This window comes from Crocodylus siamensis, chromosome 2, assembly GCF_052110815.1.
Source record: "Crocodylus siamensis isolate JL-2025a chromosome 2, ASM5211081v1, whole genome shotgun sequence".
Lineage (NCBI taxonomy): Eukaryota > Metazoa > Chordata > Crocodylia > Crocodylidae > Crocodylus > Crocodylus siamensis.
In genome coordinates, this window is record NC_143396.1 from 207,583,031 (window position 1) to 207,610,465 (window position 27,435).

The following is a 27,435-nucleotide window of genomic DNA, read 5'->3' on the forward strand; positions in this document are numbered from 1 at the left end:
ATTGAAGAATGTGACTGCACTGAAGTCCATGGGAGCAGTACAAGTATATCCAAAGGCACAATTTCACACAGACAGTAACTAATGTCAGAAAAGACAAGAAAATAACAGGTTTCCAAACTGCTGCACAATCATTGAAAATTCAGCCTGAGTCACTTCCTTGTTCAGCATAACATACGTGCTTTTCTTCCTCTCATGTCCTTATAGGACAATTACAGAATTTTCCAGTGTCTGACATATAATATAGCCTGGTATGTAGCCCTGGCAAAGACTTCTATGATGCACAGCTCCCCTGGGACCTAGCAGATCAGCAGACCAACCAAGTTCCATGGTCTACATTTCACCACAGCCACGTGCGCCCAGATGTTAAAGCAATCCCACTTCCACATATTGCATTTTGACCTGTTGACTCTTATTTGAAGGTGATTTAAACTCCAAGCTGACCAATCCTTCTCTGTGCCTTTAGCAGGGTGTCTGGTGACATTTATGTGCATTTTGATGTCCTCATTAAGGGTGTTGAGTTGTGTGAGCCACATTTCCAATTGTGTAGCCAATGATGCTTTTTTTGAGCAGATCTGTTGAGGCTAGGAAGCTTTTCTGCGATTTCAGGTGGCTAACAGCTGCAGTGTGGCCACAGAGTGTGTGTTTGTTGTCTTTGACCTGTCATGATCATTCTGTTTTGTTTGCAACTATTCTCTTGATGTCCAGTGGAGTGATTCCAGGAAGCACATACAAGCTGTTTGTATTTTCTGGTTTTACACAGCCTGAAATGCAATTACTCTCAAAGAATACATGCTCTGAGTGGGTGTCTTTGAATCATATCTGGCACTGTTACTGTCAAAGGCCCCAATTCAGAAAAATACCAAAATAGGCACTTAACTTTGAGCATGTGCTTAAAAGCCTTGTTGAATAGAGATGGATCTAAGATAATGCTTAGAGTTATACAAATGCTTTGTTGAATTGGAACCAAGGAGAATTTACTATTCCTCTATGTCAGGCATGCTCAACCCCCAGCCTGTGGGCTAGATCTGGCCCAGAGAGCCATGCCATCAGACCTCTGGGGTTGTTCAGGTCCAAAAATGTAGTGGTGGAAGATAGGTAGCAGCAGTGGCTCCTCTCCTTCTGACAAATGTCCAGACCTGTGGAGAGCCCTGCATGCTAGAAGTGTCATGGGGCCCCAGTCCTGGGGAGTGGGACTAAGGGGACTGCATGGGGCCTTACTCTGGCATGCAGGGTCTGATCCGGCCAGCTTTACCAAAATGTTGAGCACTGGTCTGTGTCCATATTGTCTATCTGAAAGTCTACCACTACCATAATATCTGAAAGACTCAGATTCGTTAATGAAATTATCTTAAAAAGCGTTGTGCGTGGTATGGAAGTATGATTTATCTATTGTATACATAAAGTAAAACTGATAAATAGATAAGTTAAATGACTTACTCACGGTCACTGAGAACTAGTGGCACCAACGGGTATTAAACCCAAATTTCCTGCATCTCAGTCCTATGCTTTAACTACAATGACTATAGCTGTCAGGGATTTGTGAATTATCAGCAAAAGAACCAGGTAGGTTTTGACTGCAGAGTTTTTTATCTTGCGCTGACTCAAAACCATTTCTACTGATATTTTTTTTTAGTCAATTAATTATTTCCATTTAAAGACAGTTTGGGGGCACTGAATTAATTGAAAATCCCGTATCCAATAAAGTATTAAAGAAGAATTAAAACAAACACACAAAAATTGCAGTAAATGATAATCACAGGTAAATGAAACATTCCCAAATGTCACAGAAATATATCAACATAACCAGATTTGTAGTTTGAGATTTGCTTCTTTCTAAAGAATTGGACAGACTACTTCTGGATGCCTCTTAACTTTGCTGAAGTCTCTGATCCCTACATGGGAGTTTTGCAGTCTGGACTCTCCCTTAAGTTTTACTTTATACTGTTAGAATGTGCATGGCTGGCAGTTAGAAAAATCATCTTTTGACCTGTAAACAGAGCACAGTCTCAAAAAAGCCCTATTAATGCCACTTTTCCAGTGATTTTGGAACCCTTCAGCATCACTTTAGCAAGCACTCCATTTTCAGAGACCAACATTGGCATCTAAGTTTAACTTCAATCTCAGAATTGTTAGGGCTTTCAAGAAGATTGCCATAAAGAAGAGTTCTCAGTAGAATGATATATCTTAGAATGCGGAATGGTTTGCAATCTACTCACATAATAATGTTGATAATGATATTCAGTTTCTTTGCTTAAGCTTTCCTGTATTTATTATGCAAGCCTAAGAAGCAAAAACGAAGCTAGAGATTGGACATGGAATCTGCAGCTGTTCAAACTTTTTACTATCCGACCACAATAGTTACTAAGGCACATAGAAACTTTCTGTTGTGAGTGTAGTGTTAACACTTCAGGGTTGTGAAGCAACATGAAAAACAGTCACTGTTTCAGGCTTTTTCAGAAGTATCTTGGAAAGGGATGCATATATGCTTCTGGACTGTCCCCCCCGTCCCTCTCCATTATATCCCATTTGGTTCGGTAGTGTAAAATAAAACCTCATTAGATGATATTGCGTTATTATGTTATATATTCTAACTATGAGTTATTAAGACCTTTTACTGTATTACAGCCATTCCCAGGTAATGCCATTCTTATATATTTTTTCAACCAAAAATACCATTGATTTCAAAATTCTCATTGAAATCAGGAGGACTTGCCTCACCAGGGATGGAGTGAAGAGCCCAGAGAATGGCCATTAAATTATTGTGCATTTTAAGGCAGAGATGGGGGGTTATTTAGGCAATCCTGAAGATTCTGGTGACTAAGGCTTAAGTAAGATACCATCCGTATAAGAATTTATGTCATGTGCAAGCATTTTCAACAGAGGCAACTTTATTTTACTGGTCTATAAGTGTTTTTGCTTCCTAAAGCCCAGGCCATGTGTGACTGTCAGAACAAGAGACTGTGTCGTTGAATACAGATGTTAATGTTTAAAAAGAGATCTTTTAGGTTGTTCTTTAAAATACAGGTCCTTAATTATTTTCTTCATGTGCTGTCTACCCTGATCTCCCCTAGTTCCCCCATGCAATGGGGGTAGAGGTAGGGAAGGGAATGGAGCTGTGCAGGGATAGTGAGGAAGGGAGGCAGCTGAACCAAACTGGAGTGAAATTTGAGTGCTTCAGACCTGCATCTCTCCATGACCTTAGATTCCAACTTGTAGATAGGGAGTGTAAGTTAGTCATCAGACCACCTGCAGAATTACATGGCAGTGGAGGCCTACAGTGCTAGGAAGAAATGCCAGTGAAGTTGGCCACAACTTTTTGCTTTGGCACACACTGGAGAAAAAAGACTCATACTTAGTCTACCTGGCAAGTTAAATAGAGCTGGGGAGTAAAGCCAGGCCACAAGAAGAGTAAAACACAAAAAAGCCCTAAAAGTCCTATCCTTGATAACACCTAACACACTGTACAACAATAACTATTTTAATCTGTGAGCCATATTTCAATGTGCTTTTGTGCCTGTGGGGTAAGCATAATGGATAGGAATGAAATGGCATAGCAATAAAGTAAATTCACCTTATCATGGTATGCAGAATTTGGTCCTGTTTTGCCATTGAGCATGTGGGGTTCTGTACGTGCAATCAGTTCTTGTATCACTATAAGCATTTGGCTCTCATAAGTATCAGAGGTAGAAAAAATCACCCCCTGGAGTCAAATCCAGTTTAATGTCCTTATTATGAAATTGTTCACTTAGTTCAATATGGCTATGCACATAAGTGAGGCAAGTGTAACCTGTCATGTAGAACATCTTATGGAGGCTGTTAAAAGTGTGAATATGTGATTATCACATCTGGCACTGGCACAGCTTTAGCAAATTGTCATGGGTTTTCATCTAAAATGAGCAACATGCTCTTAGGTTTAGATAGGATGATATATTAGAAGAACTCAGGAAACATTTACCTGGTTTCTTAAGTAGAATTTCTCCTAAGCTGTCCTCAAACCCCTTTTATTTTAGTTTTTGCCAAAATTCCTGCAAATAAAGTTTTGTTAAGAAAGGAGCAAATTTTTGACTAGTAGGTAAGCTTCATTTAATCATGGACCACAATATATTTTGTTGTGAAAAATAATTTCTTTTAGGCAGAAGCAGAAGTAATTAGTATAAAGTTCCAGCCAATCAGAAACCAAAACAATACCATGTGACTTATATTACCAGTCTTAACTAGGAGATTGTGATGGTTAAGGCAATGCTTGCAACACATTTTTCACAAATAACACCTGGAGTGAAAAATGCTCCCACGTTGCATTTTGAATAGCAAGTTTAGAAAAGTTCTGTCTGTTCACAAGCAATTTATGAGCAAGAAAAAGGATTGCATTTGTTAAATGCTTTGTTGCAAATGATATGCCTAGATTTTGTACATTAGCAAGTACAGCTAATCATGCTATCATCCTATGCGATGCAAAAATGATTTGGTTTGAGATTCACTGATTCCACAGTTTCAAAGGATATTTTTTGTCTGGAGGTATTTTGATGATGCATTGTGTCAGTTAAACTTTTTAGAAAACAGAAGTCACTTCTTTACAGGAACTTACCAGCAGTCCGTTCAGCAAAACCACAAATACTTGATATTTGAATACAAACTGATGTCAGCTTTGACTTGGTGAGTTTTAAAACTAAGTTGAGGGAATTTTTTTGATTAAAACAATAACTGACCTGAAATTGCTCCTAAGACTGTATGTGAATGGCCTTTTTTGTTGTTCTGAAATGTCCTATGACCTGTCCCCCAGCCATTTTTTTTTTTTTCATTTCCATGCACCTCTGCACTTCCAAGTTCTGGCCAAGAGGAAAAGCAGAAGTAATAAAATATCACAAGAAATGCTATTCTTGTGATACTTCCGGTATACTGGAAGCAGCAAGAACAGGAAATCTCATGAGAAAGCTTGTTCTTTCATAATTTTTAGTCCAAGTGACTCAGTTCATAAAAATTTAAAATAAGTATCCTCTAGACATGGCAGCTATTTATCTGAACCACCCGGTGAGGTCTGCAGAATCTTGGGGATATTCATTTACTGTCAGCTCATGGCACCCTAACTGTGCATTGCTAGGTTTTATAGTTCTCTAATATAAAAGGAAGACTGCACCCTGGATGTAACACTCCAGCAGCTAGAAGTCTACACATTCTTCACATGAGTCCAGCATGCTTTAAAATCCCAGCACTTCTGTCTCCAGATGTAAACAAATAATATGAATGACTTTCATGAAGAAAAATCCCGCCCTGCTTCATGACTATGAGAGCTCTGACCATAGTACAAGAAAAAGAGGGCATGAGTCCAGACTCCCCACCCCTGCCATGAGTGTACAGTCACTTCATGCCGCACAGCTGTGCTCTGAGAGATCTCCCTGTGCCCAGTGGGCTGAGACTGCTGTGGGCTGGAGCCAGTGGATGCATGACTAAGCATTTGCCCTGCAGTGGAAAGTTTCAGGGATGACCCAAGGAAACCATCAAGACATGCACATAAGAAACTATAGCCATAGGACTTCATTCAAATAACCCTTGTCCTCCCTTTCCTGCTATTTCCTCCACGTTGTTTTTGCTTGTATCTATCCTGTCCTGTCCAAAATAGAGCCTGTTTTAGACAGATGAACGGGGCAGGATTTTTCTTTTTTTCTTTGACTCTGAAGCATATATCTTGCTTTGGGGGACATCATATATGAGATTTTAGTAAGGGCCAATGTATGCAAATTGATAACAAATTTATTCTCTGTCCTGGGATTTTAATAATACAATTCCTATGGGTGAAGCATAGCTACAGCCTGTTCCAAAGTCCATGAAAATCAAGGTGAGTATTTCCACTGACTTCAGCAGGTATAGGATCAAGCCCACAGTGACTTAAAACCTCTCCCAAATGTTTTGCAGAAGCTGTGCCGTTTAGCTTTAAGATGGACACACACGCTGTCAAAGATGATGACTCAGATGTAAACTCTTCCTGCAGTGTCGCTCTTGAGAACAAATGTCTTCCCTCTCAGTAACTGATTCAATATTCCTGGCTCTGCAGCTGCAATACCAGATTGCATTTTCAGTATTCCTTTGGCAATTTAAAGACCTTGTTGCAATCATCTGCTTCAACATATAGAGCATTTTCTGCCTGATTATGGGGTGCTGCCATTCTTTGTTTCCCGCACATGCATTCAGGATGCAGGTTTCTAATGATGTGCGACACTTGGGATATTCAGAGATGGAATGTAACCACTTGAAACTGTTTGGTTTGTCACTTTTGGATTTGCTACATAAGGATATGTTAATACAAACGGGCCTGTTTATAATATTCATCAGACAGTGGAAGAAATTCCTCTAATGTCTGTATAATGCAGTGAGCAGACTTCTTGATTATTAACATACTGATTGTGTATCCTTATTTCAGATGTGAACTCAGCAATGGGGAGAGCTGGAGGAAGAAAAATGTGGGACGCATGACGCATTTGGGATTCAGTCAGTGAAATATTTACACAGTTAGATCGTGGTTTTATATAATATTTTCCTTTGGGGTAGTATTTGGAGAACCAGCTGAATTTTAGGTTCTTACCCAAATCAAGCCACACCTCTGAGCATTGAAACAACCAGGATGGGTCAGGAAATGAGAGTAACATGACTTCACCCACCTCCTTCAATTTTTTAAAATTCTTGAAGTGCTTTTGATATGGGACTCAGGCATTCTCACACCCAGATACCACCCTCACCTCCTTCAGCTCAGCATTTAAGCACATGCTTAACTTTAAATGCTTTGGAACAAAGCCTGTACTTTCGTGCTTTTCTGGCTCTTAAAGTATGAGCTATGTATGCTGAACGTATGAACTACGACGCTCTCAACATTTTGAGCATCACCCTTTATATTGATAACCACCAGTTCTTTATTGCCAATGAACAATGATGACAGCTGCAGAGCAAGAAATTCGAAATGTTTGCATCGTTTAATCACTCCTGAAAACACGAGTCTCAGCAATCAGCATGCTTAATGTTTCTCGCCAGAAGTCACTTTAGTGGGTATTGGTTGCTGTATCCTGTCACCAGTTAGTTGCCAGCTTACAATACTTTCACTTATTTAATAATATACATTTCTGATGCCTTAGTCATAGGAAAAGAAGCAAATATTTTTTGTATTACTCAGTGTTTTCATCCCCTGGGTCTTATCTCCTGTTTTAATTTACTGTTTGTTATTTTATGAAGGAGCTTTCACTTTTGCTTAGTTTCAGAGCCCACCCTGGATATCCCCTGGATAGGCTGAAGTACATTAGATATGACATTAACTAGCATTAATGTGGAAATTTAGAATCCAAATAGAACTTGTACTGCTGCCCAATAATGAGTCATTGTCCTTTTTCTCTTTTTAGCCAACAGCAGATTCAGAAGCTGTGAGACAGTTTCCTGCAGATAAGAGATAAATCGAAGGGAAACCTGGCAAAAAGAAGATGGTCAAGCTGCAAGATATCATTTCCTCCAAAGCCCTTACATACTAATTAACCATTCCAAGCATATTTTCAACAACATTTAGGGATTTCCTCATCAAAATAAACTTCCTCCCATGTTATCTTCATTTTTGACATCTGGTAATACAGTTTGCTATAAGAGTGAGGGTTAAAAATTCCTAACACTGGTTATATATATCTATATGTGTGTACACACAGACAGACACACACATACACACACCACATGATTGAAGTTTTGCCAGTGTAGGAATATTAGTGCCTGATCCAAATGCTTTTGCAGTCAATGACAGCTTTTGTGTTAACTTCAAATAAGTAGCAGGATCGAGCCTTTATCCTGCATCCAGATTGTTTCACTTATGTCTTATGACTTGTTTATAACAAATTACAGATGGGCTTGAAGTTCTAAGTATTTGGATTGGAGGTTTTGCTTTGGGCCCATCCCTTTAATTTACTACTTATTCCAATCCTGCCTTTTAAAGGGAAAATATCACCAGAATGAAAATGTCTGCAACATTCTCACTTTCTTCCCCTTAAATTTTTCTCCTTTAAAAGCTGATTTCTTAACTGCACAATTAGTGTTAAAGTTGCCATTGAATGCAAAGTTGTCATACCTGATTTGCAATCTTTTCTGTTTAAAGTGCTATCAATTATTTTCTAACTAGATGCTCCTATGGGATCAGCTGTCACTAAGAGCAAATTTGAACACAATAGGTTGCTTCCTATTTCCAAAAGAATCTGAAGATTGTCAAGACTTGACAGGCAACTCCAGTTTTAAGATGAAGCGGATAAGTTAGGTTTCCCTATTAGGTACTTTTGAAGAGAACAAGATAAAGGAAGCATTGTTTCTGGGGAAGGGGTGCAAAGAGTGCAAATTTGAACTTATTAAGAATAAACTGGAAGTGCTTTGTGGCACAAAACACAGCAAATTTGCACTGCATTTGATATTACAAATGCCTGTGCTGCTTTTCAAGCATTTTTTGTGTCCCTGCCCTTACATACATTTGTTATCATAATTATCTTTCAAAGAATTTGAATGAAGTATACTAGGAAAAAAAAGGAATATCTTTTAGTGAAAGTATTCTGTACACATGTGCTTGTACATATACATATTCAGAAAAGGTTGATTTTCTAACCAAACTTGTACTTGGTCAGCTACAGGTTAAGTTTATTTCTAGTATAATTTTGCTGACTCCAGAAAACTTACATATTACCATGGTAAAATATATCATGCATTCAATGGCAACTTTAACATTAATTGTGCAGTTAAGAAATCAGCTTAAGAAAAATTTAAGGGGAAGGAAATGAGAATGTTGCAGACATTTTCATGGCAACTACTCTGTTTACATTTGCACAAAACATGGCCTAATACTAAATGGCATGGACATTATGGACATGTCTACAGGAGACAAGTTACTGTGCATTAGCGTAGTTTACTGCCCATTAACAGTGCATGTCTCCCTGCCCTGGCCACCCTGCCTGCACTGCCCTGGCCCTGGGTTCCCCCACAGAGCATTCAGGGAGGTGGGAGACAGTGCAGAACTTTATTAAGCAGCCTGTTCTCCCACAGTTAGGCAGGCATGGGGCTCTCACATGGTGAGGAATGCGTCAATGCCAGCAGTGATGTCCTCTTCAGCTGTAGGGGGCAGGGATGTGTAGTGCAGCCACAGGCAGCCCTCCAGGCAGCAGCAGAGGTTGTGGGGCAGCCCAGCCCTGCCACTTGTACCGTCATAGCTCAGAGTCCCATACCAGGGGTTCAGGTGTATCCAGGGCACCATAGTGAACAGCAGCAGAGCATAGTGCATCAGGCACCCCTCAACCCATGCAAACAGCTCCTCATGCACCATCCATGATGCATAGCAGGGGCACATTCAGGGTGCAGCATCAGTGTGGGAGGGGCCTGGTCCGGGGCCACCTACCCAGAGAGGCCCCCTGTGGGGAGGGCATGGGCGTATCTCCTTGTCACAGGGAAGCAAGCAGGGGCGGGGGACTCAGCTGACAGCCGCCGACTTACCATGGTCCCTGGCCACCCGTGCAGGTCCAACCTTTGAACTGACGCCAGCAACACACAGACCTCTAGTATGGAGCATCTTATCTGAGAAATGTTGTAAACTCTCACAAACAGCTTCTGTCTCATGGCTCTACAGGGTCCACAGCTGCATGCAGGCCACCCCTGGCAGCTGGAATGCAGCCTCAGGGTCACCACTGCCTACAGCTGGGGCCCTGTGGATGCTCTGACTCCACCGGAGGAGGACTCAGGACAGGACTCTCCTGCAGCAGCTGGTTGCAATGTTGTGGGACTGGCTAGAGGATGCATAGGCCTGGAGGGAGGAGGATGTTGCCTGGGAGGATGCATGGGGCTGGCACGAGGAGGTGAGGAACTGGTGTAAGGAGGTGTGGGACCAGGCAAACTGGGAGTTCCAGGCTTAGATCCTGGCTCTGGAGTCCAAGCAGCCCACTGCACTTCTCACAGTGTCTGCACCCATGGGAAGACATGCAGAGGCCAAAGTGTTGCCTGTCTGCCCCCAGGCTCTGCCCCCTAGGTGCCTCCACACCATGGTCCCCACTCCAAGACACCATAAAAGTCACTTTGTATATAGTTTGCACAGGAAAGAGTGTTTTTTATTATTGGTGGGTGGGGTGGGGTGGGGTGGGATGGGTGGTGGAGAAGCTCTGTTTGTTGGGGAGGGAGGTGGAACGGGGGGTCTGTTTGATATGAGGGAAATAAAGACTTGTTCTTCTGACGTGTCTGTAGTGAGCATGGTGCAGGGGGTGGGCAGATGGGGTTGGGGGTACAGGTGAGCTAGCTATATCAGGAAGTGCTGGAGGAGATGGTCAGCCAGGGCTTCCTGTACCCAGTGCCCTGGCTACCACTGGTGGGTGCATGTCTGTCCAGCAGCAGTATGGGGTCCTGGCTGTCACTGCCAGGGGCATGGGCTGGAGCAGCCATGGCACAGGGAGGCAGAGTGGGCAAGGAGAGATCTGTTGTGTTCTGCCCCTGCACTGGGCATGCTGCTCCTGGGCAGGGACATGTCTGGCCAGAGAGCAGGGCTGGCTTTCAAAGATGGCTTCCGGGTGCTGGCAGCTGCAGCCAGAGTCTGGAACCCTCCTGCCCCCCACTGCAGGAAACTTGGTGCAAATCTTCTCCCTAATCCTCATATGTATAGACGCATGCCTGAAAATACTTACACCAGAGTAAACTTAGGCCAAAGTAAATGCATGTGTAAATGTGCTCTATGAGAAGCAAGGGTTTTTATGGGTGATATATTTTATTGAACCAACTGCATGATTGGGATAGACTTAGACAAGCTTTTGTATGCAATGCATTCTTCTTCAGGTCATTGGGAATAATAAATGTAAAGACTTTTAAGTAAATTGCTTATTTTGGCTCTCTTATATAATGGTAACCTTTCCATAATGTACCCATCTGCTGTTTGAAGAAGGATCAGTATAAGGGCTGAGTTCAGGATCAGCATAAGCAAGGGCTGCTGTCATTGATTTTGGTAATTTAGTTCTGCAAAGATATGAGAGCAAAATTTTATAGAGCACATTCCACTGTTTTAAGTGAGTTTGGTATTATGAGAGATGTTACTGAGTTGATGACCTTGACAGCTGATGAGATACAGCATGAGTAACAGAAGCATACCTTTTGTTGCACCTCTTCTCTTCTTTGGAAGGACCACCTTTGTGTTTTGAGAGGAAGTCAGTTTTCTTATCTATTCACTCCTTTACATTGCTACTGAGTATGCTAACAAGTATTCCATCTATTGTCAGTTGTAGTGGCAGCTTTGTAGTCACTTGTCCAGTATAAACTGGAGAGAGAACTTTTAAAACCAAAGGCAAAAGCCATTATGAATTCATTTTGTAACTTGCTTATTATTTAGGGATAGACACAATGCCCACTGACTTCAGTAGGACTCTTGACATGCTTAGAGTTACACACATCTCCTTAGTACCTGGTGAACTGTAAGACACACTGGGAGAGATTTAGCTTTCTGAAATACCAATTGAACCCCACTGTATTAAATGAAGATCCCCTTGAATCAAAAAGGGTAGAATAAATATAAATGAAAATAAAATTTAACTTCCTAGGTTTTCAGTTTGCAAATAGTATAAAAAACTTTTTTTAACACTTCAGCATGAAGCAGAAATTCTGCATGGAAAATGTTATCTGAAATCATTAAAGTTTGTCAAAACTATACAAAGTGTTGGGCAACCTGAACTATAGGCACTGTATATAATCCACTTTGTTGATTAAAGGTTTACAAAGTAAATCTTTTATTTTAATGATGGTGAATTCAGTTCCCCAAACTACAAGAAGTAATGTTAGTTTTGTTTGCAAAAGAACATAGTACTCCCTCACCAGGCTTTTACAGTCACCAAATTAGAATCAGGTGTTAATTAGGACCTGTGATTGGCAACTTTGATTTATTGAGAATACTTGCTTTGGTCTGACTTTTAAATATGTCTGCTCTGAAACCTGGTTTGAATTGATTTAACTATTATAATACTTACATTTAGAGCTTTTGAATGATGCAATTAAATATATCACCTCTCTAGCAAACCAAAGGGGATATTAGCATTGAGCAGTTATTTGAGTTACAAAGGGATAGCTGTGATTCTCTTGTACTATTGTAGCAGTAGGAAGAACACTATATGTCATCTCTAGTGGATGGCATATCAGATGTTGAAATTACATTATAGTTTAGCTTACCTACTATTTAGGTGTAATTATTAAATATCCAGCATTTTTATATAAGTATGTCTTCAATAGGGTTTCAAATGAAAGTTTTAATATGTCCCTTGTTTTTTGTTTGTTATACCACGAGGCAGGATTGCAATTTATCACCGCTGTCATTTGCCTTTTCTTTAATAACTCTTGCAATAACTGTTGTTATCAGAAAGGATAGGTTCAATATTCAAGCACATGGCAGCCTCAGTGTATGGAATCTGGGCATTATAATGATTTAAATAGCTATATAGTACAATTGCAATTAGAGACAATGGTTAAAATTCACCTTGGTATAAGTGGCTTCAATTCATTAAACCATAATGATTTTGGCTGCAGTAATGTAAATTAGGAAAATGGGAACTGTCATAGTTAGACCAGAGATTTATTTAATTTGGTATCCTATTTCTGACAGTAGATAGCCCAAGCTGCTTTGGAGAAAGCCAGAAGAACCCTGCAATAAGCAATTATGAGATAATCTTCTTGGAAAAAAATTTCCTACAACATTGGCTCGTTTTGTGAGGTCTGAGGCTTTTTATCCTAAAGAAGTGAATGGGTGTGTGATGAGATTGAATTAAAGGCTTGAATAAAAAAGTACCTTATGTATCCTAAACATGAGGTCTACCAGATCACCATCATTAGATGAGAGTATCAGGTTGGGAAATCCAGAGAGTGATAGTCCAGGAATTAAATGTGCTACATTGTATCTTAACCACCATGACAGAACATGTGGAGTAAAGCAATGAATTCTCTCCTGCTCTGGGCATTAAAAATGTAAATTGTTCCTTTGAAACACATCCAAAAGCAGATTTTCAATAGAGAGGGTAGTATAGATGTATTCAAAATATGTCAGCATATACTCATCCACCTTTCTTACAGATGCTCAAATGTATTCAAATTATTTTATTTAAGAACTTGTTTACCTGTTAATTTTTTTCTATTACGTAATAAACCTCATAGTAATACCAAACACATTAGGTTTATCACTTAATCACACTATTATCAGATATTGAATATTATTGTATAATTAAATGATAGAATTGATTATATAATTCACAATCTTTTTTTTAAATATTGAGGGCTGCGGTCTCTAAGTAGGAGAATGATAATGGGAAAAACAAAAATACAGCATTTTCCAGCAAGAACAAGATTTACTTACTTTTCATGTGTATGAGCAGAGGTGAAAGCATAAGAATATGAATACTAAATAAAGAACGCCAGGTAAAAGTCAGATGGGATATGCCAAGGAACAGAGCCTCCAATGGCAAGTTCCCATGTGCCTGCTTTTACCTTGTGGTAAGTGAAAGCTAAACCAAAGCAATTTAATCCTGAAGAAACAGAGCTGAGTTTCTTTCACTTGTCTCAGCTAAGAGCAAGCGGATGGATAGTTATTGAGGTACCGTCTCTGTCCCTGTTTAACTCACTGTAATTTGTTAATTTTTCCTGTATCTTAATAAAAAATATGTTCTTGTTCATTGGCAAAAAGGCAATGATCATAATAATAATAATAATTACAAGTTTTATTTATAAACCTACATACATTCTTGTTATTTACTTCTAAAATTTGAAGATAACGTTTGTATCTTACAGGAAAGATGTAATATTTTCCCTTCCTTCCTCTAATAGAAGTATTCCCATTCTTTGCAATAAGGCAATGTAGAAACTAAAATATTGCTCAATTTAAGTAAAGGTCTGAGAATCTGGCACTAAGTATTTGTTTATAATTTAATTCCCATCTGACTCTTTAAAAAAAAAAAAAAGAGGTTCTCTGTAAAAAGAAAACTCCCTCAGGAAGTTCAGACTATTTTCCTCCTTCATTTACTTTACAATGGTGATTTTATCAGATGAGTCATCTGCATAGATGAACTGGTGCTCATGTTGTGGATCCATTATAGGTTCATACTTCTGTCCATGACAATGAAGTCAGCTGGAGCAATGAGGAGACAGCTGCTTAGATCAAGTGGCAATGTCTGTCCACTCCTAAGCCTGTAGCCAAAATCAACAGTGTCTCTTTACAGTTGATCTAGGGAATGATGTTACATAAATGGGATGTTTGCACTAATGACTTAGTCAAGTACATCTGGAGGCTTTTTCCCTGAAGAAATTGAACTGATGTAATAATACAGCTCAGTCCCCTTATTGTGTAAATCATGGAGCAGAACGCTGAGGGCATTATTTAAATAAAACTGGAGAAAACAGATTTGTTCAAGAAATTTTCCTTTCTTTTCTCTCTCATATTTAGCTCTGCAGATGGCAAGAAAGAATGGAAAAGGAAATGAGCCTTCTGTGAGTAGAAGCATTTCAAATTACCTAAGACTCAGGCTACGTACAAATGTTTAGGCAGCCTGCCGGGGAGCGCTCTAACTATGCACGTTACACAAAGCGCCATGAGTTAGAAAGCCACTAATCACAATAGACATTCATCTGCTGGGTGTCAGTGGGGCTCAAAGCCTGCCTGCACTGGCCTAAGCCAACAGACAGGGGCACTCCAGCAGTCTCCCAGGAGGCTGCCAGACCACTCTTCTCCCTACCCCCCTCAAGCTTGCAAGTTTCAGCAGAAGAGGGTGGGGGAGATGGAGTCCTCCCCACCATGAGCCCCTGCCCCAGTATCCCTGCTGGGGTCTTGGGTGGAGCCGGGCTGGGTTTATGTGGCAAGGAGGGGCTCCCATCCTCCCCCGCCCTGCTTGAATGGCTTCACAGCGACAGCCTCATGGCTACCATGCCCAGAACCGGGGTGAGGGGGAAATTGGAGCCCCCCCCCATTGCTTTGTGGGCCAAGACCCTAGCAGGAGAAGCCAAGCCTGTGGGGCAGAAGCTCCATTTCCCCCTTCACCTGAGCTCTGGGTGTGGCAGCTGCAGGGCTGCTGCTATTAAAATGCTCACAAAATGCTCTTTGTCCTAGAGTGCCCTTGTGTGATACCACATCAGACAAGGGTTAAATTTTTATGTGATCAGCCATTTTAAAAGCTTTCTGCATACAAGAACATTTGTTGTGTTACAGCCACAGGGTGCTTTCAGGGCCTCGTTATATGAAAAATATTACTTTGGTACACACCCTCAGAGTGTTCTAGCTCAAGACCATCTGAACACATACTTATTGAGCATGAAATCAGTCTAAACATGATAGCTACATATTAAGTATGTTGGAAATAAATGAACAATTTAGGTCACTAGATGTGATCAGATTTTGGAAGGTGATTTTGAGTAAGTGCTCAAATGTACAGTGTTTTTTTGAGCTAATCAAATCTCTTCAGCCTGCAACTCTAAGGTATTTCCTACTTCTGATCATGGCTGGGCCTCAGAATGGAATGTGAAAGTAGAAGATAATTGGCTCTACATTTGTTGAACCTTATAAAGGATACATTCCACTTCATTCCTTACTAAAAAATTATTGGTGCATATCATGATGCCATTATTTCTTATGCTGTCTTCCTGTTCAGTGTTCCTTTTAAAGTTGTTATCAGGTGCTTTAGGTCTGTGGTATGTGATAAGGGCCAAAGAAGATGTTCTAGGGGACATTTTTGGGCAAATATTTATTACTTATTTATCTATCATTGCAAAGAACTGGACTTGATAACCTGAAAGGGCCCTTCACAGGTCTTCTGTTTCTATTTGAAGTTTGGGGTAGAGTTTTGACCCTCTTTATTTTATTAGTGTTGGTTCATGTATCTATAGACATCAAGTATTTCATCAGTTTTTCCCCATGAAGCTCATTTCCTATCCGTGTGAGAGGCAGAGCTTTCTTGAAGGCTGGTTCAGGACTGTGGAACCAGACTATGGTCCAAGACTATGGAACAAACTGCCTCAGGAGATCAGGAGCATCACAGACCTCATTATCCTTCACTGTATGTGCATTATAAAAATATTTCAAAACAAACTACTCTACTACATTCCCATTCTCCCACTGAAGAGAGGATGAGAGGTCAAACTCCATGTGACAAATGTTTACCATGCACTAGTGGAAGGTAATCAGCTACTACAGTGGTGAATGTGATATTACAAACTATATAAGACAGAACAGAGTCAGTCCAAGATCTTGTCATGCTCTAAGCATTAGGATACAATGTATGGAGAGGATAGGATGGAGATAGGATTTCACTGCTCTTAATACCAGGTTTGCAGAAAATATACAACAGTGCATTATCTTTGGCTTTTGTATCACCTAATATAAACCTTTTCACATTGGAAAACATGACTATAAGCCTTCTTTTCTGCCTTGTTGCATTCACATTTTTTTCATTTTCCTTCTCTAATAAGCAGTTGTGGTCCATTAAAATCTGCTGCATGCGTTAGTCAGTACTGAGGGGAGTTTGAGGCACAAGTGAAGGGAAAATATCCTTTTCAAAAGCTTTGAATGCAGATCTATAACTATTCCTTCCATTGCTGAATAAAGTGGAAGCAAAAACTGGGCTCACCCTAAGTCAGTGATTGTCAACCATGGTGCCGCAGCACACAATATTAGCACTGTCAAGTGTGCAAACATAATTTAAAAGATAAACCCAGACATTTCAAATAGGAACCCATCATGTCAAAAACACTCAGCTCAGTTGTGTTTTCTGTGTTTGCTCTACTATTCTTCTGTAGTCAAAAGAATAGTGAAAACTAAGAGCTCATATTTTCTGAGGGGTGCCTTGTCTCTAACTAGGGGTACCTTGTGTCTAAAAACATTGAGACCTACTGTTCTAAGCTAGTGCTGTTCAACTTTCCAGCCAACAGGCCAGATGAGTGGTATGGGGTCACTCCATGGATCAGGTCCCGTGGATGGGATTGGTCCTTGGACCAGATCTCACGTGGAGTCGGCACATGGGATAAGTTCACAGCTGTGATCTGATGTGCCACTCCAACCTTATGTGCCAGCTTAACCCTGCCTGCCAGATCTGACTACAGACCCCTTCCACTGGAGTGATCTGGGATGATCTACTGCATGGACAAACAGGTTACCTAGAGAGGTGGTGGAGTCTCCATCCTTCAAGGGTTTTAAGGCCTGGTTCTACAAAGCCCAGGCTGGAATGATCTAGTTGGGGATGGTCTTGCTTTGAGCTAGATGTCCTCATTAGGGCCCTTCCAACCCTAATTCTCTGTGATTCTATGGAGCCATGTTATTTAGCCCATCCCCATGGATCTGTACATTTAGTGGTGGGGGAACAGTGGAGGCATTAATTGCCACAATTTTAGAGCTGTATGAATTAATGCTGCCACCCCACCCCTCTGCCAAATTTCTGAATCTGTGGGAAGCCCTGTGAGTCAAATGACATGGTCCCACAAGCTAAAGGGTTGAGCACCATGATGTCAAGCTGTTATTTGATTATTTTATTAGTTACAGCAAATCAGGACGTCTATCACCTTCATTATCCTTTCCCTAGGAATATATTGTTTCTACCTGCGTCAGCTTTATTTTTAGTGATTGCCTGATCTTGTTTCTCAACAAATAGCACATATGTTTTTTGCAGCTGTAGGTTATATAGTCTGTACAGTATTCCCCTGTTTTATGCTCAGTTTCACCTAATACAGCTAAAGTATAACTATATGCATGCAGACATTCCTATAAATAATATTTGCAACAGCTTAAAAATTCTTATAGTTGAAAGCTATGTTAGCTATGTATTGCACCAGATACCTTCTAATCTCATAAATGTGATTTGATGGCAAAAGGCAAAATTCTAAGACTACATGAAGATCTACTTCCTGGCTATGAGAAGATTCACTGCATAAACAGGATGTTTGCATACTATAATGACAGCATAAGCTAAAGATATGCACTTTCTTCTCTGATCTTTATTGCCAGATTTTACTGTTGGGATATTTCAGTCTCTGCCTTTCTAGCTGGCCAAAGCTCAATGTGGCCAGTGCTTACGCCCATGTTTCCACTTATATTAAGATCTTGATTTCTGCAGATTTGCATATGCTGTGATTAGTGTGTAATGCAGGTAAGGCATTGTGGCTTTTTGCTGTGAAACAAGAGGGGGTTTTTCCCTGAACATAGCATAGACCAGATTAGCCACCCTAATTAAATAGCGAATGTTCTGTTTAAAACAGCAGGATCCAAAATCATTATACCACGGGTACAAAATCCTTTTCCCACACTGTTGGGACCCGGGTTCAAGCAGTAACTTATTATTTTCTGAAATATGGAATGCATTTGTTCTTGGAACACATGTCCTTTTAATACCCTCTGCTTTACAAGCTGATTGCAAAGCTACAAATTTGCTATAAAATTCCTTTTAAGGTGCAGCGCTGCTAGAAATTTGTAGAATAATAGAAGCTCTTTCATCCTTAGTTTTGAAACATGCAATTTGTTTTAACAGGGCCCAGTCAGTCATTAGAATCCACTCTGCATTTTATGTTTTTAACAAAAAACATACTTGTCCAAGGCAAACTAAGAATGCACGTGAGGCTAATGTGCACCTATTTATGTTTAACATATAATAAGGGTTTGCATAGCACCTTTCATCCTGAAAAGCTTTACAGCTATGTGCAAACATCACCACTGGAATGCAGGCCCCTCTGGGAAGGAAGGCTGCAACCAGCTGGGGGACAGCATATTAGTAGCATAATGCATTAGTTAAGGCATTGGACTAGGAGTCAGGAAGTGTGGGTTCTATTCACAGCTCTGCCATGGGCATGTTCTGTGACCTTGGACAAGCTTCTATACTTCTATGGCCCCTTTCACCCTTCATCCATCTTGTCTATTTAAATTATAAACACTTTGGGATGGGGACTGTCTCTTATTATGTGTTTCTAAAGTGCCTAGCTCCAGGGGTCTCAGTCTTGGTTGGGATGTCTAGGTGCTACCACAACACAAAATATAAATACTGAGGACGTGATAAACTTAGGAAAGGACAAACTCTTATTTTAGAAAACCGGCCGGGGGAGAGGGGCAGGGGGCTTTAGATTTAATCTGAAAGAAAGACACATAAAATGAAGAGCAAGCTATTGTTATGAGCTGTGGGGTTAATCAAAGAATTAGGGGCTTTACAGAATATTGCAATGAGGACAAATTATTGATAGTCAGGTGATCCATCCACTCCTGTTTGCTTACAGAAAAATACAAAATTCTGTTTCCCTGACCACATCAGGAATCAATCAAACAATAAGAAACACTGTCTTTTCTTATTGTTCAAAACCATTTTTCCGGAACCTTTTAACCCAAGTGCTCTCATGCTGAGCTTTTCCTAGTGCTTCTCCTAAATATGTTCCTGGCTTTTCCATTCGTGCTTCTCCGGGATTGTCCTACCGCTTCTGTTTAACAAACACAAATATCTTCAAAAAACCAATGGTGAGTGAAACTCCTCAACCCTATCACTATTGTTTCCTTTCCACAAAGGAGCTTTAAGTTTTATAAATATTTTAAATGAAGAGGGATGGTTATGTCCACAACACACTTCATCTTCCTTAGAGTTAAGCAAGCAGTCCTGAGCTCACAGTCCTGGGAAACTGGCATAAATCCTAGATCAGTGATTCTCAAGAACTTTGAGAACTCCTTGAAAACTTTTCAAAACATAGTGGCACCCCATTTAAAAATATCCACATAAATATGTTATGAACATGACAAGATAAACACAATTATCTTATTATTAATTAATGTTATCAGTTGATGAAATCATTATACTGACATTATATTCAGCTCACTGCCACCAGGTGATCTGTGCCCCAGAGATGAATGCCACTGCCACCAGACAGAACAGCCCCACTTCCTTTGGTTTTCAGAATGCACATCAAAGCTGAACTGAAAGAACTGCAGCAGAAATGAGGCACTTATCTGCATAATGTAATGCAGGCAGGCATGGCTTTTTGCAGCAGCTACTTTTCAATTTGGGTCAGATGTGCTTCTTGAAAATAGAGGTGCATGGGGCAGTTTCACCTGACAGCATGGGTAGTGGTGGTAGTACCAGTGGTGGTGCACCCCTGGCAGGTACCCTTAGGTTGAGAACCGCTGTCCTAGAGATTTCCATAAACCCAGGAAAATGAGAAAACAAATTCTGATCTTAAAATACTTAGAAGCATTTTTAGTCCATGAATTAGAAATTTGTAAATTAGCTGATAGACAGTATTGTTTTCCGAATTTTTCCAGAAGATGTCCTTTCGCTTGATATCCATACAATTTTAGCATGAAACCTTCTGGTTCTAAAAAAGACTTTTGTTTTAGTTGGAACATGGAAAGTCTGAAAAAAGGCTGATTTGGGGGAATTCCCTTTATCTGATTGGGTTAAAAAGTCAAAACTAGCCATCCAAAATCTGAAAGTTGACACATGAAAACCGGCAGGCTAATTTTTTTTCAATAGAGTCTAGCAAATTTTAGGCAAAATGAGATTTAATCAACTAGTAGCTTAATAGTCTTTTTCCTAATGAAATACAGTTTTTAAATGACATTTTTCTCATCTAAAAATGTTGACCACTCTAAAACAAGAAATGCCATGCCTTCTTAATGATTCCACATATGTACTGGGGACTACTGTACACCCAGGCATTACAGTCTTATTAGGTGATTATATGTGGTGCTCTTGCTAGATATATACATTTTTGTGTATTTAAAAAAGATTGAAGTTAACATTTCTGCAAACAGTTTGGGGGCTTTAGAGTTTTAATTGTGTTTATTTTAAGAAATAACATGGGCTGGATCTGTATTCCATGTTGTTTTTAAAAAGCCCAAATCATTTGTGTGTCCAGATGATCTCAGGACCCTTAAAATAGTCTATGCTCTTTCCAACTGGATACACTGATGCCTGCTGGAAAACACATGTCATCAACTCCAGGCATCTGTAAAGCTGAAACCAAACTGGAAATAATACAGCATATCTTTCTAAAATCAGAGAAACTTTATCAGTTGCTCCACCTCCCTCCAAAACAAAAATGTGATCTAGAAGAGACTTGTCATTTAATGAGAAGAAAGAAATTCCATCATAGCTAGCAGTAGGGTGACTGAAATGCATCACTCAGAGGCCCCTAAAATCTAGAAGTTTACTCATTGTGACATGGTCTTACTGGGTACTAGGTTACATTAATCTAAATACCCAATGGTGCAGCATTCAGGGGGTTAAACTGGGCAAAATTGTGAGACTCAAATTAAGTTAGTTAACCTGAGGAAGTGAACTAACTTGCATTGAGAATCGGTTAACCCAATTTGTTGAATGCCTCTACATATTCAGAGATCAGCCCCAAGACTGGGAAAGCTCAACTGGCTGCCTCAGCACCAGGGCTGTGCTCTTTCAACCTCCCAACCCTGACTGAGCTATTATTAGTCCCCTGACTCTCCCACCCCCAGATGGCCACCTCCCCACCCACAGCCCCACCAATCCTCCTGTAGACCTGCCAGATCTTGATCCTGCCAACCTGCCCCTGGACGCACCAACATCCACCCCTCCCCTTGACCTCCTAGCCCTTCCTGATCCTGCCCATCCCTCTCCCAACTTCAAATTACTTACCTCAGTTTCCCTGAAAGGCTCCCAGGACCAGTGAACAGCTGTACATACTGCTCTTAGTCTATGTTCATGTAGCTTAAATCAAGTTGCATGAACATAGACCAAGTGTGGTGAATGCATGCACCTATTGACTTTAAGAGGTTTATATACATGAGTAAAGGATTGAGTTTCACATCATTTTTGCAAGTAATATATACCTGCAACTTTAGCGTAGCAAAATATTGTTCCTGAGAATTAGCCAATAAATGTTGTTCAATCCTGTTCAAACACTGGGCAAAAATATCATTAAAGGGGGAATGACAGTACCATGAACCAGCAGCATAGGACTGTGAGCAGCAGGGCTATGGTAAATGATTTTGATTGTTAAACAGGATTGTAGAATGAGTGAATACTGTAGATGCAGAGGATCTGGATAGTATTAAAGTGCTCGATAGCTTCATGAAATAAATTTATTTTGGCTGTAAATTCTTTGGAGCACTTCTGAATTAACATAAATGGAAGCACATCATTGATGGGATTGTACTACCTCAAAGCTCACTTTTGTTTGGGGTATTAGTGGCAAAGTGCTCTCCACACAAGAGCCATCTTCTAAGAATAAGGGTCTCACCTGCACCACTCATCCTAAGCTGGCACCTGCCCCCCCTCAAGCGTTCTTTTTCTTCAAATTGGCTGGGGTCCATCCAAAAGCAGAGAACACTCTGCCCCTACCTGACTGGAAGACAAGGTGCATGGAGAAGTGTATGCCAATATTATCCCAGGAGAGCCACAATGGCTGTGAGGAAGCTACACTGCAACGAAGTCCTCATTTGGGATGATGTCAGTGGGGACACTTGGCACCCAAGGATTTCAGAGGTAGCTCCCATATCTTCCACTGTTGTTTCAGGTTGTTTGAAGACTCAAGCAGACACAATTGCAGTAGTTACAGCAAAGGTACACCATTTTTTTTAGTGAAATTTGAGGTTCTGGCATCATCATGTGACTCTAAGCATTATGGTCATAGGACTGGAACAATATTGCCTGTGCCTTAATCTTGCTCTTTGTTTTATATGTAGTATGCTATATGGGTAGTGCAACAACAACAACAATAATAGCCTTTCAGAAGGACGTAACTCGCAATTTCCATGAAAGTGTCTTTACAGCCAACTGTTTCTGCAGCTGACATTTCCTTATTGAAATAAATCCATATCTCACTGGAGACCAGAGGGAATGTGTCTATTCTGGGTCCTGAGAAACAAAGCAGGCCAGGACTATTTCTAGTGGCCTTTTAGGTCCAGTGTGGGTGGTTGAGAGCTTTGGACCAAAGGCCTCCCTTTAAAAATTCAACCCAACAATGTGAATTTTGAACACAGCTCACACAATTAAACCCAGAAGAGGGAAAGAATGATGTAATTTGTCATGAAACAAACAACTCCAGAGAAGGAAATATTTTCTAAAAATGGAAGAAGCAAGAATCAAAATTCTGAAGGAGGCATCTAAATATTGGCCACCCCTATAGTTGTTTGTATCACCTAGTAAAAATGCCATAGTTATTTCTATTTAAAAAAAAATAATGTTGATAAAGTGAAAAAAAAAATCCCTAAACATAAAATAGGTTTTTAGCTTGGCTCAACAAGCAAAAAAAAAAAAAAATTAAAAGAATGGTGGCAGATGCCTGGGACTCTTTTTTTCTTTATAAAAGTAAACAATAACTTTCAGACAAAGGTTGTGTGTGAATGTGATATACAGAGATTTAAAAATTCTAAGCAGATAAAGCCAAGGATTCTCAAACCTGTGTTCCTGATCTTAGGCCCCTAAATCCAAATCTGGCGCTTACACATCACCCCCTTTTCAGAGATTCGGTGTTCCCATAGATTCCAATGAAATCACTGAGGTTGAACCTGATTTTCTATGATATTCTGATGAGATGCTCTCTATTAAATTAGGAGAGAAACATCTCTAAAACTGTCTCTTTTTTATAAATGGGTTTATTTTGGTTTTTACTGAAGCCTGACTTATACTAAGCAGATGCCTAAATGGCTTTCGTATAACATGAGTTTCTAAAAGGGAGCTTACAAATAAAAACGTACATGTATTTCATACATACTTTATTTTGTAAAGGTGAAGAGTGGATCATTTTGTTTGAAAAAAAACCCCAAGCCCCCTCTCCACCCCTCCCTTTTCTCCTGGATGGTGAGAGAAGGGAAGGTAACATCAGGGCAACTAAGTTTTATACGAAATACTAGCATAATGTGTTACACAATGGAAATTGTATGTGGGATCTGTGCTTAGACTCATAGTAAACTATAGCATCTCATAAACCTATAGTGCTATGGATAAAGTGCTGCTATTGGGAGTCTGCCCTACCAACTATTTGCTCACTTAAACCCCAGGGTAGTGGAGAAATTTTCATGGAGCTTATAGTGATTTATAATGGGAAACATAGGCTTTTTCACAGACATTGTTCTCACTGACAGTGTAAAGAAAGAAAGCACTAAATCTCTTCTCATCATAACTAATGATTAAGTCAGCGGCTTTTTTGGAGAATACAGAATGCCCTTCTACAAAAACAAAGTATTCTATTGTGATGTATTACATTTTTAAAAAATCTTAAGTATCCAATAAGGCTATTGCAATATCTTTAACTAGATCTTCCCTCTTTGTTACCATATTGAAATAAATGAAATGTGTCAGACTGAGTAATGCTCTTTCAATAACTTTTAAGGAGCTCACTCAGAAGTTTGGCAAAAAATAAAGAAACGAGGAAAACTTTCTCAGGGCCCTCTTTGGTCTGAATGGAAGATTGGCCACTAAAGAAAAAAGCTTATGCTGATGTTGACGCTAATAAACAGTACAGAGAGGACAGTTCTGCTATGACGAGGCTACCTTAATCTAGGTTCCCTGCTTCAAATGAGTCTGTGAAATAAATTAGCCAATTAAGAACTGTGACTTGATGATAATTCCTTAAGCTATAAAGATCTCATCATATCTCCTTGCATAATGGCAAAATCAATTCCGCAAGGAGGTATGAAAACACAGATGTGAACTCGTCCTAGTCTACTAAGACTTGAAGGGCATGTGGTCAAAGTAATTTCCCTGCATTTGCTGTTAAGACCCAGATTTGAACTATGACCTTGAGGTCTTGATAAAATGTCATAGGACAGGGAACTCTAATATCCATTTTGTGTATTGGACTGTCTTTAATGCAGTGCATCATTTGGAACAAAATGGAAATGAAACTAAGATGACTAAGGGATCCCTTCCCTCCCCTTGCCTTTCCTTTCTTCTTGCTTTTCCCCTGTTTCTCAGATACTATTTCTAGGGTCAAATTCTGTTCACCAGTCTAAACCTATAGTACTTCTATAAAATAAATGTTCTGTGCTCCTAAACATTTTTTGGGGTCAAATACATTTTTGTGTGTGCTATCTATCACTGTAAATATATACAGCTTCCATGCCTGTAGTTCTCTTCCTCAACACAAATAACATCTTGATAGATTGAGTGACTGAAGCTCCGTCCTCATTGATGACTGGGGAGACCCTTTTGTTGGTAACCAAGCCCTGGACACTCTTTCAGATTGTTTCTCAGTTTCTTTCTTTCAGTCAAGAAAGGAAGAGCTGGCTTGTTTTAGCAGAAAAAAAAACTATAGTCACCATGATATCTTGAAATGAATAGTAAACCCTATTTTTTTGGTATCCCAGCCAAACACAGACTGCCAAAATGACTGAATAATTCATGAAAAATCATGGAATTAATTTTAATAATTAATTACTTAGAAATTCCTATTGCTAAATACAATTGATATGAGTTTAATACAGACTCTTCTAGGATCAGACATCAAAAATTGTGTTACCCAATCCCTAATCCCAGTTCAGAAAAATTAAGCACAATTATCATTTTATAACAATACTTTAGTTATTTATATCAATATAGGTTGAATCTCACTGTTATATTTTGATAAACTTAAAATATGTCAAGTTCAATTTCATAAAGTCAGTTTTTGTTATAGGCATCTTATTTTACTTTTTAATATTTTATTTTACTTTGTATTATATAGTAATAATAGCTCTACAACTTTTAAATGTGGACTTGGATTCCAGATGAATTCATGGGAACATGTTTAAATAAATTAAAGTTGCTTAACCATTATGCTCTCCTCCTGCATGAGTTTGCCTCTAGTGCCCCAGAATCCTAGTGCTATGGATATTGCATATTAAGTCCTAGCATATTATCTGAATTGGAAAGACGCGTTCTCTTTTTGGATTAATTATAGTCCATTTTAGAGCAATCCTCCTGTGGTAACCTTAGATGATCCAATTTATTTCCTCTATTTTGCAGCAATTGTTCCAATGAGACATTTAAAATATGTCCTTATTTAGAAATCTTCCCCAAACAATGCCTTCATAGTGTAGTAGTTACTGTATGCTATGTTTGATGTATTATTCACAATATTGCAAATAAATGCAGACTATGTATTTATGTCTCCATGTAGGTCTTCTGAGCCTTGAGATTCTTGCAACTCTCCTTTTCTCCCTTTGTCTCACAGAGGTTCCAGGCAATTTATTTATTCATTTTACTTGTTTGATTTAGATGCACCCTTCCCAGCAAAAGTTCAGCATGGACAACAGTGGGTAGAAGGAAAGCCATTTGGAGACCATAGTACTGCTTCTTGAATCATGCAGAAAGAGTCACTAAAAAGTAATTTATTTCTTCAGCGTGCAACTGGAGGTTCTCATTCATCAAGATGAGCATACTGCTTCCATAGCCTCCTCTATCCCAGGAGTGAACGATGGAGGTTGTAACCCACAGTCTATTCCAACTGCCAGCCGAACCCTGGTCATTCCTTATTTATTCAAACATAAAATACAGGACTATCAGACATATAAGGCTATGTTCATACTTAGAATCTGTTTGGTATTTAAAAAATACAAAAAGCCACAATTCTGCTGAATTCCCACAATAGCAGCAACAAGGCAGTACAGGAGAGATCTGCAATATCAGCTCCATTCCTCCTTCCCTTGTTCATGACATATGCCTTTCACATGTTTCCCATCAAGAGAATTTGTCCTCAACTTTGGTTTGCACACCCTTTGGAGACGCAGTGAAGAATCAGCCCTTCCTAAGCATGAGAAGGAGATGCTTTCCTGAGCAGTCAAAGAATGTATTTTATTTGATTAGAGAGAATTCTGGGCCAAATTAATCCCTGGTTCAAATCTACTTTATTCACACAAAATCTAATGAATTCACCGAGAATTTGCTCAATAAGGACCATAGAAAGGTCTCAGCTGTGCGTGTTTTTGAACAGAGGATTAAGACATTTATATTTAAAAAAACAACCTGGAGAAATTCAAGGCATGTACAGTTACTGATTATATGCATGCAGCTCTGAACGTGTGCACACAAGCATAATTGCACATTAATCTAATCAATACATTCATTCCTTTTTAGAACATAATTACACATCCCAGGAGGTTGGAACAGAAAAGTCCCATTAACCCCTCATGCCCTTTTCTGCTTTCCTCTGCCTTTCCATCTAACAGAACTCTGTTTCACTCTACTCATTAGTAGTTACTGTCCATGACATTGTTACATAAATAAGGATGTCGACCTGTCAGAATGGGTCACACAATTCAAGGGTGATGATAAATATCTGTCCTCCTGAATTAGGGCAAAGACACGGGAGTACAGGACAGCTACTGTTGGTTATTGGACAGTTAATACATAGAGGACAAAAGGTGCTGAGGCCTGTTCACTTCTTGGATCATTAATATGGATTTAGGTCTATTGTTGAAAAATAAAACTGGGTTAACAATAACATGCTTTACTTTGATTTTAG